The sequence below is a fragment of the Chinchilla lanigera genome, unplaced genomic scaffold (genome assembly GCF_000276665.1).
Source record: "Chinchilla lanigera isolate Chin_1 unplaced genomic scaffold, ChiLan1.0 scaffold00161, whole genome shotgun sequence".
Classification (NCBI taxonomy): domain Eukaryota; kingdom Metazoa; phylum Chordata; class Mammalia; order Rodentia; family Chinchillidae; genus Chinchilla; species Chinchilla lanigera.
The window spans coordinates 1,693,677-1,711,018 of NW_004955562.1; the positions used below are offsets into that span (position 1 = coordinate 1,693,677).

The 17,342-nt window shown below is 35.6% G+C and overlaps 1 pseudogene; it reads right to left on the reverse strand.

Moving 5' to 3' along the window:
- The window catches only part of LOC102029236, a 99,082-nt pseudogene that overhangs the window by 79,792 nt on the left and 1,948 nt on the right, over positions 1-17,342 (reverse strand).

A 17,342-nucleotide genomic window follows, 5' to 3' on the forward strand; every position in this document is an offset into this window, starting at 1 on the left:
TAGAGTGGGTGATATTGGAATTGAGGGTGTGTGGTTAATAAATTAGGCCACTGGTTGGCTTTACAGAGTTCTGAATGTGGCTAATGGGAAGGCCCACACTGAATATAATTTAAGGGCCAGAAAATGGGCTGCTGTTGTTGTAGCTTGTCACTTGCTGCTTTGCTGCTTCACTGCTTGCTGCCTTCTGCTTTGCTTCCCTCTGCCTGCCATGAACTATTTCTCCCCTGCAATGTCCCTCTGTCATGCCACCCTGACTTAAAGCCAACCAAGTATGAACTGAAATCTCTACTGTGAACTACAATAACCCTTTCCAACTTTAATTTTGAGTAGCAGGTGTTTTGTCTCAGCAACAAGAAAAGTAACTAAGATGGGCCTTCATGGTTTCCATGTTTCTCTTTAGATCTATTTCTTATCTGTATGTACTCTAGGTTTACTATGTTCTTCATTGGGGTCATCACATCTTTCATAAACTGTGCAATTATATCTGCTTAGGATTCATCAAATGTTTCATCCATCTGCTTTGATATTTCCACTGCCAACATTTCAGAAATTTCAGCTCTATGGTTTTTGATTTCAATGACCCTCAATGGATTTGCTTTGGAGGAGTTGAAAGGTTTTAGGTTCACTTTGTTTCCATGTTTTCTCATTTTATATTTTGTTGTTGTTGTTGTTTATTTGTTTTCTGTGAGTAAACAAATTTCTTCTAATGAGAAACTTTATTACTAGTATGGAGAATTCTTTAGGCAATGACTATTTTTCAGAGCTTTCCTCTAAGTATAGCAAGTCTTTGGCTTTTGAGTCTGTCCCAGGATCTTATCACCTTTGTTTATTAGGGATGAGAGGTTGCAATTTGTTTGTCCCATCACTCACTTGTTTGTGACTGAAGTGTGTTGTTTAGGACCCCACACAACCTTGGTATTAGCATACAAAAATTGATTACAGTAACTATTTCACATTGGCTGATGTAGTACAATCATCAATAACAAAAGCATCAAACACAACTGGATGATGACAAACTATAATTGCTAACATTTCTCCACCTTTAACCATAGATCAAAGAGCTATAGTTACAAAACAAAATTTAAGAAAACTCAAACAATTATGTAACTATCTGCTCAAAAGAACAATTTTACTTTCTTTCACCATTCAGCAGTATTCACCTGTAGTAAGATAAAGTTAACTACCTACAGATTCATAAGGTTAAAAGGTATGGGTATGGAAGCATAAAGAAAAAAGAAAAAATATATTGTGAAAAATTAAGGAACAGAACATTTGTGAAAACTGAAGAAAGATTGATGTAAAATGTCCTATTAAGGAGGACAAGGAAGTTAGTAATATTAGATAACACTAACAATGAAACCCAACTAATGAAAGGATAAATAATGAGTAGAGATTAAACTAAAGGAAAAGAAAATAAGAAAAATGCTAATGGAATAAGTTGAAAGAGAGAAAAACAACAGAAGGGAGAGAGGGAGAAAGAGTGAGAGAAATGGAGGACCTCTTCAAAAAATATAACACAGTAATATTTTCTAAAGAGAAAAGAATACAAAAATAAAAAACAAAGAAAAACAAAACAACACAACAATAAAAAGAGAGTTTCAAAAAATGATGATAGAAAATCAACGTTTGTTGTAGTTCATGAAGTTATTTTCAAAGTACTTGCTCAAATAACCAGATATAGACATGTAAGATTGATCAAATCATTAAACATTAACTACTCCTTTCAATAAACCAATAGAAAGTAGTAATACAATTATTTGAGCTATCTTGTATATATATTTTGCTCTTTCTTTCTTCTTTGTTTCTTTTTTTCTTTCTTTTCTTTTCCTTTCTTTTCTTTCTTTCCTTTTCTCCTTTTCCTCATACCAGTCCTTTCCTTTTGAGGAATTTTTTACCTTTCACAATACGTATTGTGCCTTTCAGATTTTATTTGCTCTTTCAGGTATTTACACTAGGGAGACAATATGATGTTTACAAATGCAGGTCATTTATTTCATTTATGAGTATGGTCTCTTGATGCATGCATTTACTTATAAAAACCTCAAATTTATCTTTCTTTACAGCTGAGTAATACTTCATTGTATAAAAAATACCACATCGTTTTTATCCATGCCTCAGTTGACAGGCATTTGGGGTTTTTCCAAGATTTAGCTATTGCAAATTATGCTGCACATATAAATATGGATGCACATATATCACTGGGGTATGATGTTTTCAGTTCTTCTGGAAAAATACCCAGGAGGGAAATATCTGGGTTGAAAGGGACTTCTAATCCTGGTTTATTGAGTATTCTCCACACTGTTTTCAACAATTTTTACAATAGTCTGTACTCCCACCAACAGTGGAGAGGAGTTCCTTATCCCCACAAACCCCTCCAGCATTTGTAATTGGTTGATATCTTAATGATAGCCATTCTTTCTGGGTGAGATGGAATCTCAGTATTCCTTTAATTTGCATTTCTTGAATGACTAATGATGCTGAACATTTTTTCATGTATTTATTTGCCATTTGTATTTCCTCAACTGAGAAATATGTATTCATCTCAGATGCCCATTTTTGTATTGGGTCTTTGAATTTTGGAGGCCTGATATTTAAATTCTTTATATATTCTAGATATGTCCTTTGTCTGAGGGACAGTGGAATAAAATTTTTCCCAATTTGTGAGCTTTCTTTTTACTCTGTCGGTGATTTCTTTTGATGTGCAAAAGCTCAATAAAATGAGATCCCAGTTTTTGATTCTTTGAAGTGTATCCTGTGCAGTTTGGCTTTTGTTCTTGAATGCTCTTCCTTCCCCTATATCTTCAAGATTTCTACCTACTTTCTCTTCCAATAGATTAAATTTTTCTGTTTAAATATTTAATATTTAATAATCTTTAGTCAATTTTGACTTTAGTTTAGCGCATGGTGATACACATGGGTCTAGTTTTATTCTTTGGCATGTGGAGAGCCAATTCTTCCAGCATCATTTATTAAAGAGGCTATCTTTTATATGATGAACTTATTTGACCCGTTTGTCAAAGATAAGGTGGCTGAGTGTCTTTGTGGTTATGGCTGTATCTTCTAGTCTGTTCCACTGATCCTCAGATCTTGTCAGTACCATGCTGATTTTATCACAGTAGCTTTTCAGTATAATTTCAAATCAGGGATTGTGATGCTTCCTGCCTTACCTTGGTTGCCCAGGAGTGCTTTTGCTATTCTGGGTCTCTTCTGGTTCCAGATTAATTCTTAAGAATGTTTTCTCTAGGTCTGTGATGTATACTAATGATATTTTGCTTGAGATTGCATTGAATCTGTATAACAATTTTGGTAGTTGACCATTTTTACAATGATGGTTCTTCCTATTCATGAACAATGAACATGTTTCAATTTACAAAAGTCCTATTTAATTGCTGTTTTTATAGTACTGCAATTTTCACTGTATACATATTTTACTTATTTTGTTAGATTGATTCCTAAGTATTTCAGTTTTTTGGATGCTATAGTGAAATGTGTGGTTTCCCTAATTTGTCCCTCAGCATGTTTGTTGTTTGTGTATAGGAATGCTATTGATTTTTGAGTGTTGACTTTGTGTCCAGTTATGCTCCTGAATTTATTAATTCTATGTATCATTTGGTGGAGTTTGGGGGTTTCCATGTAGAGTATCATGTCATCTGCAAATAATGATAATTTCAATTCTTCCTTTCCTATCCTTATTCCTTTTATTTCTAACCCTTGTCTAATTTCTCTAACTAATAATCCTAGAAATGTGTTGAATAGAAGTGGTGACAGTGGAAATCCTCATCTTGTTCCTGATTTTAAAGTGAAAGCTATCAGTTATGATCCATTTAGTATGATGTTGGCTGTTTTGTCATAGACAGCTTTTATCAGATTGAGGTATAGTCTATTTATTCCTATTTTCTGTATGGTTTTATCATGAATGAGCATTGGACTTCATCAAACACTTTTTCTGCATCTACAGAAATGATCATGCAATTCTTGTCTTTGTTTCTTTTGATATGATATATTACATTTATTGATTTGTGTATATTGAACCATCCCTATATCCCTTGGTCATGGTGTATAATCTTGATGATTTGCTGCATTCTATTAGTATGTTATTGAGAACTTTTGGATCTATGATCATTAGGGAGATTGGCTTATAGTTTTCTTTTTGGTCGGGTCTTTTTCTGGTTTTAATATCAGTGTAATACTTGCCTCCAGGAATGAGTTAAGGAAAAGTTGCTTCACTTTCTATTTCATTAAAGAGTTTGAGAAGAATTGGCATTAAATCATCTCTAAATTTCTTCTAGTATTCAGCTGTGAATGCATCAGCTGGTCTTTTTTTTGTAGGTATGTTTTTTATTATGTTTTCAATTTCGTAGACTAATATTGCATTATTCAGAATATTTGTCTTCTTGATTCAGCTTTGGTAATGCATCTGTATCTAGAATTCTGTCCCTTTCTTCTGTTTTTTCCACCTTTTGAACATAAAGATTTTTTAAGTAAGTATTGATAATATTCTGAATTTCTACAGCATCTGCAGTGCTTTCACCCATTTCATTCCTTATTGTTTGAATTTGAGTATTTCTTTCCTTTTCTGATAAGGTTGGCTAGGGGGTTATCAGCTTTATTTATTTTTTCAAAGAACCACCTTTTTGATTCATTAATTCTTTGTATTGTTTTCTTACTCTTGGTTGTGTTTATTTCCTCTCTCATCTTTATAATTTCCTCTCTACTTTGGGCTTTGGGCTTGACTTGCTGTTCTTTTTCTAGAAGTTTGAGGTGCAGCATAAGGTTGTTTATCTGTGCTTGTTCTGTTTTCCTGATATAGGAATTCACTACTATAAATTTCCCTCTGAGGACTGCTTTCATTGCATCCCAAAGGTCCCAGTAGTTTGTATTTGCATTTTCACTTGATTGTAATATTGTTTAATATCTTCTTTCATTTCATCTGTGACCCTTTGGCTTTTCAGGAGGATGTTATTTAATTTCCATGTATTTATGAAGTTTTTGCAATTTCTTTTGTCAATAATTTCCAATTTCTTTGCAGTATGGTTTGATAATATGCATAGGATAATTTCAATTCCTTTGTATTTACTTAAGCATGTTCTATGTGCTAGTATATTGTCTATTTTAGAGAACGTCCTGTGTGCAGCTGAGAAAAATGTGTATTCCATTGTTGTTGGGCGGAATACTCTCTGCAGGTATACTAAGTACAATTGTTCACATGTGTGGTTTAGTTTCATTATTTCTTTGCTGATTTTTTGTCTAGTTGATCTATCTCTTTGTGACAATGGGGTGTTAAAGTCACCTGTTACAAATGTCTTATTGCTTATTTGATTTTTCATGTCTATTAAAATTTGTCTTATATAGTTGGCTGCTCCTACATTTGGTGCATATATATTTATGATTGTTATCTCTTCCTCTTACAGCTTTCCCCTAACAAGTACCTAGTGACCTTCTTTATCCTTTTTGATAATTCTTGATTTGAAGTTCACATTGTCTAGAAACAAAATAGCTACCTTGCTTTTTTCTGGGTTCTTGTTGTGTGGAGTATTGCTTTCTATCCTTTGACTTTCAGTCTATGAATTTCCTTTTGCGTTAAATGTATTTCTGATATACAGCATATTGTTGAATTTTGTTTCTTGATCCCAGTCTGTTTCTTTTGATTGGTGAATTGAGGCCCCCTACTTTAATGGTTATTACTGATATGTATTGGCTTGTCTTTGTCATATTTTCTTAATGTTGGTTCCCTATTTTCCCCCTCTGTTTAATTGCATGCTGTGTTGGTTTGGAGGTTATTGTGCAAGGTGAAACAATATATAATACAGGGCACATATTTTATATGATTATTTATAATAGTCACCCAAAGAATGATATACGAAAGAGCACAGGAAATCTGTCCACCCATCAAGACCAAGGAATCCAAGTGAGGGCCTGGATCCCATGAAAATGTTCTACATGAGTCTAGAGTCCAGCTGCATACCTAGAGCTCATAACAGTGCCTCTCATTAATCTAACTGGAGGCCCAGAGCCCACAACAATGTCTCATGGAGGCCTGTTTCACAGATCTGCATTGGGAAGGCCCAAAGCCCAGTGGTGGACTCTAGGAAGTCTGTGCCAGAGGGATGAAGGATCTGAGCTTACAGGTTGAGGGATCTACACTGGAGCCAGGAAGCAATGCTCAGAAGAGCCAGTGCTCCCCCAAAATGTACCACAGCCACCCCAAGCAACAGGGAGGTCCTGAACTCCTCTGATGATCAAGATGGCTGGGTTCCCATCAGGGAAGCCAACACTGCAAGCTTCTTCTGGAGACTGGCAGCGCACCACCTTCTCCTCCAGAGCCAGGAAGCAATGTGCAAGATGAGGACCAGAGCTCCCCCAAGTTGAACCAAAGCCATTCTCAATGAATGCCAATGAGGTCCCAAGCTCCTCAGGATGAAAACAGCCAAGATCATCAGAAAGCCAGCATGATGACTTCCATAACAACCAACAGCTCCTTACAGCTTCCACCAGCTTCAACGGCCTCTTTTGTTCCCCCCCAAAAAAGGCTGTTCCCTTTTTTCTTCTTCTCCTGGACTGCCTTTCATGCTGCTGGCAACAGTTTCCAGGTAGGCCTCCCACATCCAGCACCATGCTTACTCAGTTTAGCTGGGGGTTATAAGTTGACTACCAGTTATCAATCCACTACACATGCCCTGTTTGATGGTTCTTTTGTACTGTTGTTCTTGCAGTTGTTGTCATTTTTATCCTTCTAGAATATCTTTCAGTACTCTTTGTAGATTTCATTTGGTTGTTATGAATTTCTTCAGCTGTTCTTTGTCATAGAAGTATCATTTCTCAATTAATTTTGAAAGATTATTTTGCAGGGTACATCAACCTGAGTTGGAAGATGTTTTCTTTCAGGACATGAAATACTTCACTCCAAGCTCTTCTTGACTTGATGGCTTGCAATGAGAAATATGCCATGAGTCTGGTGGGTTTTCTTTCATAAGTGATCTGTTTCTTTTCTCTAACAGATTTTAATATTCTGCTCTTTTGCTGAACATCTGGGGTCCTGATTATTATGTGTCTGGGTGCAGATTTATTTTGGTTATGGCTAATTGGAATCCTATATGCCTCACATTCTGTATGTCAGATTCTTTTCCCATGCTTGGGAAATGTTCTGGTATTACTTCTGCAAATAGTCTTGTTATGTCATTCATGTTGCCTCCTGCTCTTTCATTAACACCTATCAGTCTTATACTGTTTTTCTTTGCCTCGTCTTGCACGTGTTGAATTGTTATTTTCTGATTCCTTGTTATTTGTAGGAGATCTTTCCTTTCCTCACCACTAATTGCAATGCTGTCTTCAAGGTCTTAAATTCTATCTTCAGTTTCATGCAAGTGGTTTTGCCAGCTTTCAATGAAATTTTTAATTTTCTGAATATCTCTTTGAATCTGTTTCATGAATTCTGATTATTTCCTATATCACTCTTTCAAGGATTCCATCATTTTTCTATGCTTCTCTTTTTAAATCTGTCTTCTTTTGATATGTTGCACAATTCTTTCATTATGGTTGTCATTTCTTTTTTTAGCTGAGTGATTATTTTGATCTGATTTCTTCTATAGCATTTTGTAGCTGCTTCTCTACCTCAGTTTCTATCATTTCAGAAATTTCAGGTGTGTGATTTCCAAATTCTTCTATGTTGATGTCTCCTGGACTTCTTCTGGGTTGGGTGGAGGTCTGAGATTACATTTGTTTCCTTTGTTTTGTCATTTTTGAAGCTCCCTAGATTTCCCATGACTCTGGGTTTCTCCCATGATGGCACCAAGAGGCTTTCTTGTCACGGGAGTAGGGCATAGAGTGTGGTATCTCACACCTCTTGGGCAGCTCAGCAAGGCTTCTTAGGTTTCCTAGGACTAAGAGTCATTCTTGTGATGGTGAGAGATGAAGAACAAAGTAGTATTTTAAATAGTGATGGGCAAGAAGAAAATTGGTAAAATTCCAACCTCTGCCAAAAGAAAAAAATAGTGAAATAATAAATACTAATAGATCAGCAAACAAACAAAAAACTGAGTCAAACAAATGGAAAAGAAAAGAGATATATAGAGAGAAATGTCCCTGTGTATGATATTTCTAGTTTTTCTTCCAGGCCCAGTAGTCTTATTCTTGTACGTAATATTTTTTTATTCCTCCTTATAATCTGTGAGTTTGTACAGTGGTTACTCAGTTCAAGAGGATCCCTCTCCACAATCCTGTGTATGTGGTTACTTTTGAATTGGGGGATCAGACTAGGTGAGATGTGGAGCCTTGGGTTCTGAGGAACCTGTCATAGATTTCTGCTGGTTGAGGATGAATGCTTTCTACCTTATGTGTATTTTGGGGTCCATTGGACAAGTTCAATATAGCAGGTGGAGATTTTTGTCACCTCAGGCACACAGAGTAGGCCCAGGTACATCTTAGACTAATATGGCGAGATTCCTGCAGGTCCAGTGAGGGTACCTGGTGCTAGGTGGCGTCTCACAGGCATCAGGAACACAGGGCAAGTCAGCAAACTTAATCCTTGCTGCCAATCAGACAGAGAACTGACCTAATGTACTGAGAAGGGATTCTGCCCGATCTTTGGTGATATACAAGGTGAAAACTCCATTGCACCCAGTGCACCTGGTACTGAATGAGCACCCATGGAGTTCTGGTTAATCAGCAGAGACTTTAATGTGATTGGAGCTCCTCATGGAAAACCAGGATGCCCAGGACTAGTGATAGGTATCAGGCAGTCTCTGTCTTGTCCACAAGTGGTGCAAAGCCATGAAAACTGGGTGTGGACTAAAGTAAGCCTGTGGTTCATGTCATGAAGGATTTCTAAATTCTTAGTTGACAATATGACTGAAGACCCACAACTTCCAAATTTTTAACCTGTTCCTTTTTCTCCCTCATGAGGTTGTCTGATAAGTTATGCACACAGTTATATAGAATAATTTTATTTACTGACTACATTATTGGATGATTCAGTATGTGCTAAACTTCTGGAAAGTGCATTAAGTTAACAGATAAATTGCAGTCAATCACCTGCATTCTATACTAAAGTAGTATTTCTCTTTTCTCCAAAACATAAGTTCACAGTGCCATGTACTTTGTATATGGAGATGTGCAAGCAAGTCTATCTTTTGTCCTCTTTTACTCTAATTCTATGAGTTGCTAGGCCTACTTGTGCATACTTAAAAATGTGCATCATGGCCAAGTACAGAATAAAAAGTGATTCTTTAACAGCATCCTTTTTTTAAAATTTTGTACTTGCACTCTCATGCAGTTTCTGTGGATTTACTCTTCAGCAATCCTTTTTTCTTTTCTTAGCAGAGCTGGAGAAGAGATCAGTGATCCTAGAATAGAAAAAGTAATGAAAGCCTTTCCCTTCTGAACTTTCTTCTACTCAAGGAGTGTACCTCTGAACCCACCACATTCCAATTCCTTTTCTTGTGCAAAATAGAAATATTTTACATTAAACTCTCGAGTTCTGAGTAAAATTATGTATATAAACATATGAGCCATTTTGTGCAAGGTGATGATGTTCTGAGCGATATAAGATGATGTAAAGATGAAATGGTCATTTTTCTGTCTTCCAGGGGCACATAATTCAAAGATTCATATACTGATGATTTTATACAAAGATCTCAATGTGGAGAGTGGTAATATGTTTGAGGATTCCTCATTATTCACACTCATGTTCTAAATATAAGCTATAAGTGTTTGGAAGTATTTTTACTGAACATTCACTATCTAATGGGAAATTCCACTGCATGAAGCAGTGAAAGTAGTTACATGATGAGCAGATTTGGGGGCTAGAGAATGTAGAGTTACCTGCAATCATCACAGCTCATCTGTTCTTGATGTGTTTTCCTATGAACTACTTTTTTTTAAAATATTACTAGTCTCTTTCCCACATTTCTATGGGATTTTATCCTTCAATAGTTTTAGTATCTGCTCATTCTAGCTCCCAGAGGTAAGTCAAGATAATCAAGCAAAAATATTTTGGGCTGATAATGAAAATTTGTCACATTTGTGCTTTGGCTTGAGATAACAGTGTTACATAAATTTGGGGAAATATGTTTTAGAATAGAGTGGAGGCAATTTGAGCCACCAAGGAAAGGTTTGGAAAGCCTTCTGATCTGTGAACATGCTATATCTCACCATTTATTTATTCTGAATGTCTGAGCAATGTTTTTGAATATTTTCTCTGTAGTTCTATATAAAACACAACTTGAGCTGGCCATGGTGGCACATGCCTGTAAGCCCAGCACTCAGGAGTCTGAGGCAGCAGGATTGCTGCAAGACTCAGGCCAGACTTGTCTGCAAAGTGAATTCAAGACCAGCCTGAACTACATAGTGAAACCATGTCCCCCACAAAAAAGATGAAATATATATAACTTGAGTTTGGAGATAAATATACATCAGGAAAACCACTAACACTCTGTATGCCCTAAATAAATACAATATCCCCAAAAGTTTTCTCCTATCCTCTGTATCTATTTACTCATTATTATTAATTTTATGATAAGAATACTCGATGAAAGAGGTACCTTTAGCAAATATTTAAGTGTACAATGTAGTATTGCTAAGTATAAATATTATGCAGAGCACACACTTGCCAAGCTCAGCTAGGACTAGGGATGCATCAGGCTTCAGTGCACATACACATGCTAGGCAGGTGGGACCAGTGTAGCAGCAGAGTCTGAAGTAGCACGGAGAATATGAGCCAGCAGTTGGTAAGTTAGGTGAACTAGCATTGTGCTTTGGACACAGACACATACAAAGGATGTGGATATATGAGTTGGATACTTTTTACCAAATGACTCACGAAAACTCGATCAACAGAAGACCAGTCCCAGCCTCCACAACCAGAGGCCAAAATCAGTCTTATACCCAAAAAAACTTGGCAAAATTGGCTGGAGTACACAGCACATTTCTGGGATCTGGCTTGCACCTACCATGGAACTGCAGCCACTAGAAGAATTTTAGTAGTTTTATTTTTCTCTATTTGTTTGATCAGTTTTCCTTTTTCTATCCAGATGGGGTTTTGTATTTTGTTTTCTTTTGTCTTGTTTGCTTTTTGTAGTTCTTTTTAGTTTTTTATTTCCTCTCTTTTTTCTTTTTTCCTTTCTCTTTCTCTCATGATTTAGATTTCTTTGTTGTTTTCTTCTACTCATCTGCCTTCTCTCTTTCCTCAACTATCTCACTTGATTGTATGATACTTTCATGTGGTTAAGCATTATCTCTTCTGTTTCTTGTTCACTTCAATACTCCCTTGCTTTCTCTTGTCCTCCAGCTTCCCAGAACTTGGGTAATCATCCTTTGCCCTTTAGCTTTGCTCCTATTATATTTGACCTCATTCATCTCTCAATTTTGTCCCCTATCCTTATTAACCTTTGCTCACCTGGGACAGGATAAAATTACTCACTAAGGGGAAAATTATTCATAAAAGTTCCTGGCATATGTTGAATTTTGTTATATAATTGTAGAAATTGCCACTATGCTTGAAGGTATCAAGCTAATAGGTAACACAGTTTGTTAGTAGCCAGGCTGTGCTTGAGACTACTTTTATTGTTAACTGTACTACTTTAACTTGGATGTCAAACCATTTATAATTAGTTTTTCTCTTTTTTACAGTGTATGAAAACACTGTAACTATATGGGGTCATAAACATGAGCATAGTACAGTACCAAAAGACTGGGTGCTGAGCCTAATAGATAATAACTTCTCAGCCTTAATACAATGGCAAGGTAAGTTCTTGGGATAGACAGGAAGACCAAGAGTAACCTACATCCAGAAGACATTGCTGAGTGACAGATATTTCCTTGGAAGGACTCAATACTAGAGACAAAGCTATCTACCCTAAGAAATATACAAGCATCAACACAGAAAATGAAATAAAATAAAAAGTAGAAAATTGGAAATGACAAGACACAGAAGCAAAGTACAACCACAGACCTGCATGCCACAGAGGACAAGTCCAGAAACATTGAGATAGAGGAAATTGGGAACCAGCCACTGGAACTTTCTGAAATGATAGCAACAGAAGTGAGAAAACAAGTAAAGGAGGCTAGAGAAAAGATAATCTCTATAGTGCAAAATGAAATGGTGATCAAAATAAAAGACATAAGGCAGACAGAAAATATAGAGGAGCTCAGGAAAATGATAGAAGCCAGGAATGCCCAACATAAGAAAGAAATGGAGCTCATGAAACAGATCCAAACACAAATCCAGGATATTAAAAATTCGCCTGAAAGTATACACAATAGAATAAATGAAGGTTAGGATATCAGATCTAGAGACAAGACTGGCTAGCAACCATGAAAAGAAAGATAACTAAAAAATAGCAAGAGAAATGCTGGGAATATAGCTCAGCAGCACAGTGCCTGCCTGGTAAGCCTGAGGTCATGAGATTTATTCCATGTACTTCCTAAAAACCCCAGCAAGACAAAATGAAAAAATCAAGCCAACATTCACATGATGAAGTAAAAATGAAAACTATAAGATTGTTTGGAGTCAGTGAGAAAGCTGGACACAATGGAAAACCCATAAAAAATTTCTTCACAAAAATAGTGACAGAAAATATCCCACATGTGGACAACCAATTTGACATACAAATAAATAAAGGATATGGGACTCCAAACAGACATAACCAAAATAAATCTACACCAAAGCACAAAATAATCAAGATTCTAGAAACTCAGCAAGAGAACAAAATATTAAAAGAAGCTATAGAAAAGAAACAAATCACCTACAAAGAAAGCCCATCAGAATCACAGCACAATTCTCAACACAAATCTTCAAATCAAGGAGAGCTTGGAGTGAGGTATTTCAAGCCCTAAAAGAAAACAACCTTGAACCCAGTTTGATGTACTCCACAAAACTCTTTTTCAAAATCAGTGGAGGAATGAGATACTTTCAAGACAAAGAAGAACCGAAAAAATTTATGTCCACATAACTAGCTCTTCAGAATTCTCTGGAGTATATTTAAGAAAGACAAAATGAAAGTCACAAGATCAACAACAGAAATAGAAAGATGCTACCATTTAGGACAAGTAATTAAACAGAGAGGAAAAAAAAGGTAACCAGGAAAATAACATGAAAAATATAAGCCGATATAGATCAGTTATAACCCTCAATGTAAATGGTCTCAATTCAGCAATGAAAAGAAACAGCCTGGCAGAATGAATGAAGAAGCAATATCCAACAATATACTGCATTCAAGAAACACATTTAACTCAAAAAGAAATTCATAGACAGAAACTCAAAGAATGTTAAACAATACTCCATGCCACAGGAATGCATAAAAAACAGGATTAGCTACCTTTTTGCAGACGGTGTGAACTTGAAGCCAAGACTTATTGAAAGAGACAGAGAAGGTCACTACATACTTGTTAAGGAAATCTGCAAGAAAGGATAAGAAACAGAAGTAGATAGCTACTAAATACCAGTGCACCTGACAACATGAAACAATTACTAACAAACATGAAAAATCAAATAAGCACCAATACAATTGTGATGGGGGAATAACTTTCACAAATAGATCAACTGGACAAAAAATTGGAAATTAATGGCAAAGGAAACTGCAATATCTCCATAATCACATTGAAATTAAATAACAGCCTCCTGAAAAACCAATAGGTTACAGATGAAAGTAAGGAAGAAATTAAACAATAACTACAGTTAAGTGAAAATTGCAATATGGCGTACTGGAACTAGCAGGATGTAATGAAAGCAGTCCTCAGAGGGAAACTTACAGCAGTGAATTCTCACATCAGGTAAAAACAACGTGCAAAAATTACCTATTGTTGTACTTCAAGCTTCTAGAAAAAGAAGAGCAAGTCAAGCCTAAAGCTCACAAGGGAGGACATTATAAAGGTCAGAGCAGAAATGAATGCAATTGACACTAAGGACAGTAGAAAGAATTAATGAATCAAAGAGCTGGTTCTTTGAAAGAATAAGCACAATTAAAACCTCTTAGCAAAGCTTACCCAGAAAAGGAAATGAGAGACTCAAATTCATGCAATGAGGAATGAAAGAGGTGAAAGCACCACAGAGCCTATAGAAATTCAGAAAATCATCAATACCTACTTCAAAAGTTTTTACTTTCATAGAATGGAAAACACAGAAAAAAATGATAGATTCCGAGATACATATGAATTATGAAAGCTGAATCATGAAGATATAAAAACTCTCAATAATCTAAAATTAGTGAAAGAAATTGAAAATATGAGTACAAACTTACCAACAAAGAAAAAATCAGGTCCTGATGGATTCACAGATTAATTCTATAAGAAATTTGCAGAAGATTTAATGCCAGTACTCCACAAACTCTTTAATGAAATGGAAAGGGAAGCAATAATCCCTAACTCAATGTTAGAGGCAAGTATTATCCTGATAGCAAAACCAGAGAATGACCCAGCCAAGAAAGAGAACTACAGGCCTATCGCCCTAATGAACGTAGATACAAAAATCGTCAATAAGGTACCAGCAAACAGAAAGCAGAAAATCATCAAGAAGATTGTACACCATGACTAAGTGGGATTCATCCCAGGAATGCAGGGATGGTACAATATATGCAAATCATTAATGTGATACACAATCTCAACAGAGCCAAAGACAAAAATCACATGATCATCTCAATAGATGTAGAAAAAGTATTTGACAAAGTTTGACATGCATTCATGATAGAAACCACACAAAAAATTTGAATAGATGATCTTTATATGATAAGTCATCTGTGACAAGCCTACAGGCAACCTCATATTAAAAGGGCAAAAACAGAAAGCTTTCACTCAAAAATCAGGAAAAAGAACAAGGACTTCCATTATCACCACTCCTATGCAATGTAGTTCTGAAAATATTAACCAGAGAATAGACAAGAGAAAAAAATAAAAGGAATAAGGACAGGAAAGGAAGAAGCTAAGTTATCATTATTCATAAATGACATGATATTCTACATAGAAGAACTCAAGAACTCCACCAAAAGACTTGTAGATTTAATAACAAAATTCAGTAGTGTACCTGGATACAAAATCATCACTCAAAAATCAATAACATCCCTGTACACAAAAAACAAACTCACTAAGAAAGAATTTAGGAAAATCACACTCTTCATAATAGCATCCAAAGAAATGAAATTGTCAGGAATCAATCTAATAAAGGAAGTAAAAGAGTTACACATTGAAAATTACAATACTCTGAAAAAGGAGAGTGAAGAAAATATCAGAAAATAGGAAGAAATTCTTTCCTCATGGATAGGAAGAAACAACCTAGTAAAAATGGCCATCCTCTCAATATTGTTAGACACATTTAATGCAATCTTAATCAAAATACCATTAGCACAACTCACAGAACTAGCGAAAACATATCTAAAATTTATTTGGAATGAGAAGAGACCTAGAATAGCAAAGGAACTTTTGGGCAACAAAGGCAAGTCAGAGGGCATTAGAAACCCTGACTTAAAATTGTACTAGAAAGCTACTGTAATAAAAACATCATAGTATTGGCAACAAAACAGACCTGAGAATCAATGGAACCAATTAGAAGATGCAGAAACAGTTCCAAATACACTAATCCATCTTATCTTTGACAAAGGAGTGAAACACACTCACTGGAAGGAAGATAGCCTCTTTAATAAATGGTTCTGGAAAAACTGGCTTTCAACATGCTGAAATTTAACACTAGAAACATACCTTTCACTATGCATCAGACTAAGTAAAATGAATCAAAGATCTACATATAAGCCAGAAACATTAAATCTTCTAAAATAGAAAATAGATAGAGCTCTTGAAGATAAAGGTGTAGTCAAATACTTCATGTGCAAAACCTCAGTTGCATGGGGAATACTACAAAGAATCAACTACTTTCACCTTGTGTGATTGAAAAGCTTTTGCACAACCAAAGAAATCACCAACAGAGTGAAAAGACAAACCACAGAGTGGGAAAAATGTAGCCAGTAGTCTCTCAGACAAAAGACTTACATCTAGAACATATAAAGAATTGAAAAATATCAGCTCTCTCAAATTCATTGATGCAATCCAAAACTGTGCATTTGAGATAAATTCATAATTCTCTGATGAAGAAATTCAAAGGGAAAATAAATATATGAAAAATTGTTCAACATTTTTCATTTAAGAGATGCAAATTAAAACAATGCTGAGATTCCATGTTCCGCCAGAACTAAGAAATCAACCAATAACAAATCCTGGAAAGGTTGTGGAGATAAAGAAATCCTTCTCCACTGTGGGTGGTATTGTGCACTGGTGTAACCACTGTGAAAATTAGCATGGAAATTCCTCCAAATCTAAGATTAGAGGTCCAATTTGTCCATGCTTTTCCTCTTCTGTGTATTTTCCTGGAAGAATTATAAACATCATGCCACAGTAGTGTATGTGCACCCATGTTTACAGCAGTGCAATTTGTAATAGCTAAATCTTGGAAACAACCCAGATGTTCATCAACTGAAGGATGAAAAAAAACATGTGGTCTTTTTACCAATAAAGCACTACTTAGCCAAAAAAAAGGATAAACTTCAAATGGATGCAACTTGAGACCGTACTCATAATTGAAATAAATCAGACTCACATGTGTAAACATTCTATTGTTGCCCTGGTGTGAGAAAGTGAAAGTGTAAACAAGGATCAAAGTATATAATAGATATTGTGAAATGAGCAGAAATTCTTCAAAAGGAAAGAGGAAGTAGGGTGGGTTAAGGGGGAAAGGAATGAAGGGGGAAAGAAAAATAATAAAAGATAATTATACTGCTATTTTTCTTAGTTCATTGAAAAGAAAGCTTTGTGCTAATATTGTCTGAAGAAATTTTTATGCCCGTAATTTGTACTCTGAGTGACTCCATTCAAGGTGACAATGTGCAGTGTATTAAGTATTGTTATGCTCTTATTATTTTGTTATGACATTTTGTTTTATTTTTTCCGTAAAATAAAAAAATCTTTGCAGTATTGTAGATCTCTATGACTATCTCATCTTATAGAATTGAAACTTTATACTCATTGTACAGCAACATTCCAATTTCCTACCCCAACCCCTAGCAACCACTATTCTACTTCCTGGTTCTATGAGTTTGGGTGCTTTAGGCACTTTACATAAGTAGAATCATAAAGTATATATCTTTCTGAGCCTGGCTTTTTAAACAATTTTTTTGGATAGTGCAGTCTGTAGATTTTTTTGAGTATATCTTTTTATAGCTTTCCTGAAGGTTTTCTAAGTATTACTTTATATACACATAACTTATTACAGTCTGCTGGTGGTATTAGTTTTGCCATTTAAAATGAAATAGAGGGCTGGGGATTTAGCTCAGCGGCAAAAGCGCCTGCCTGGCAAGCGCAAGGTC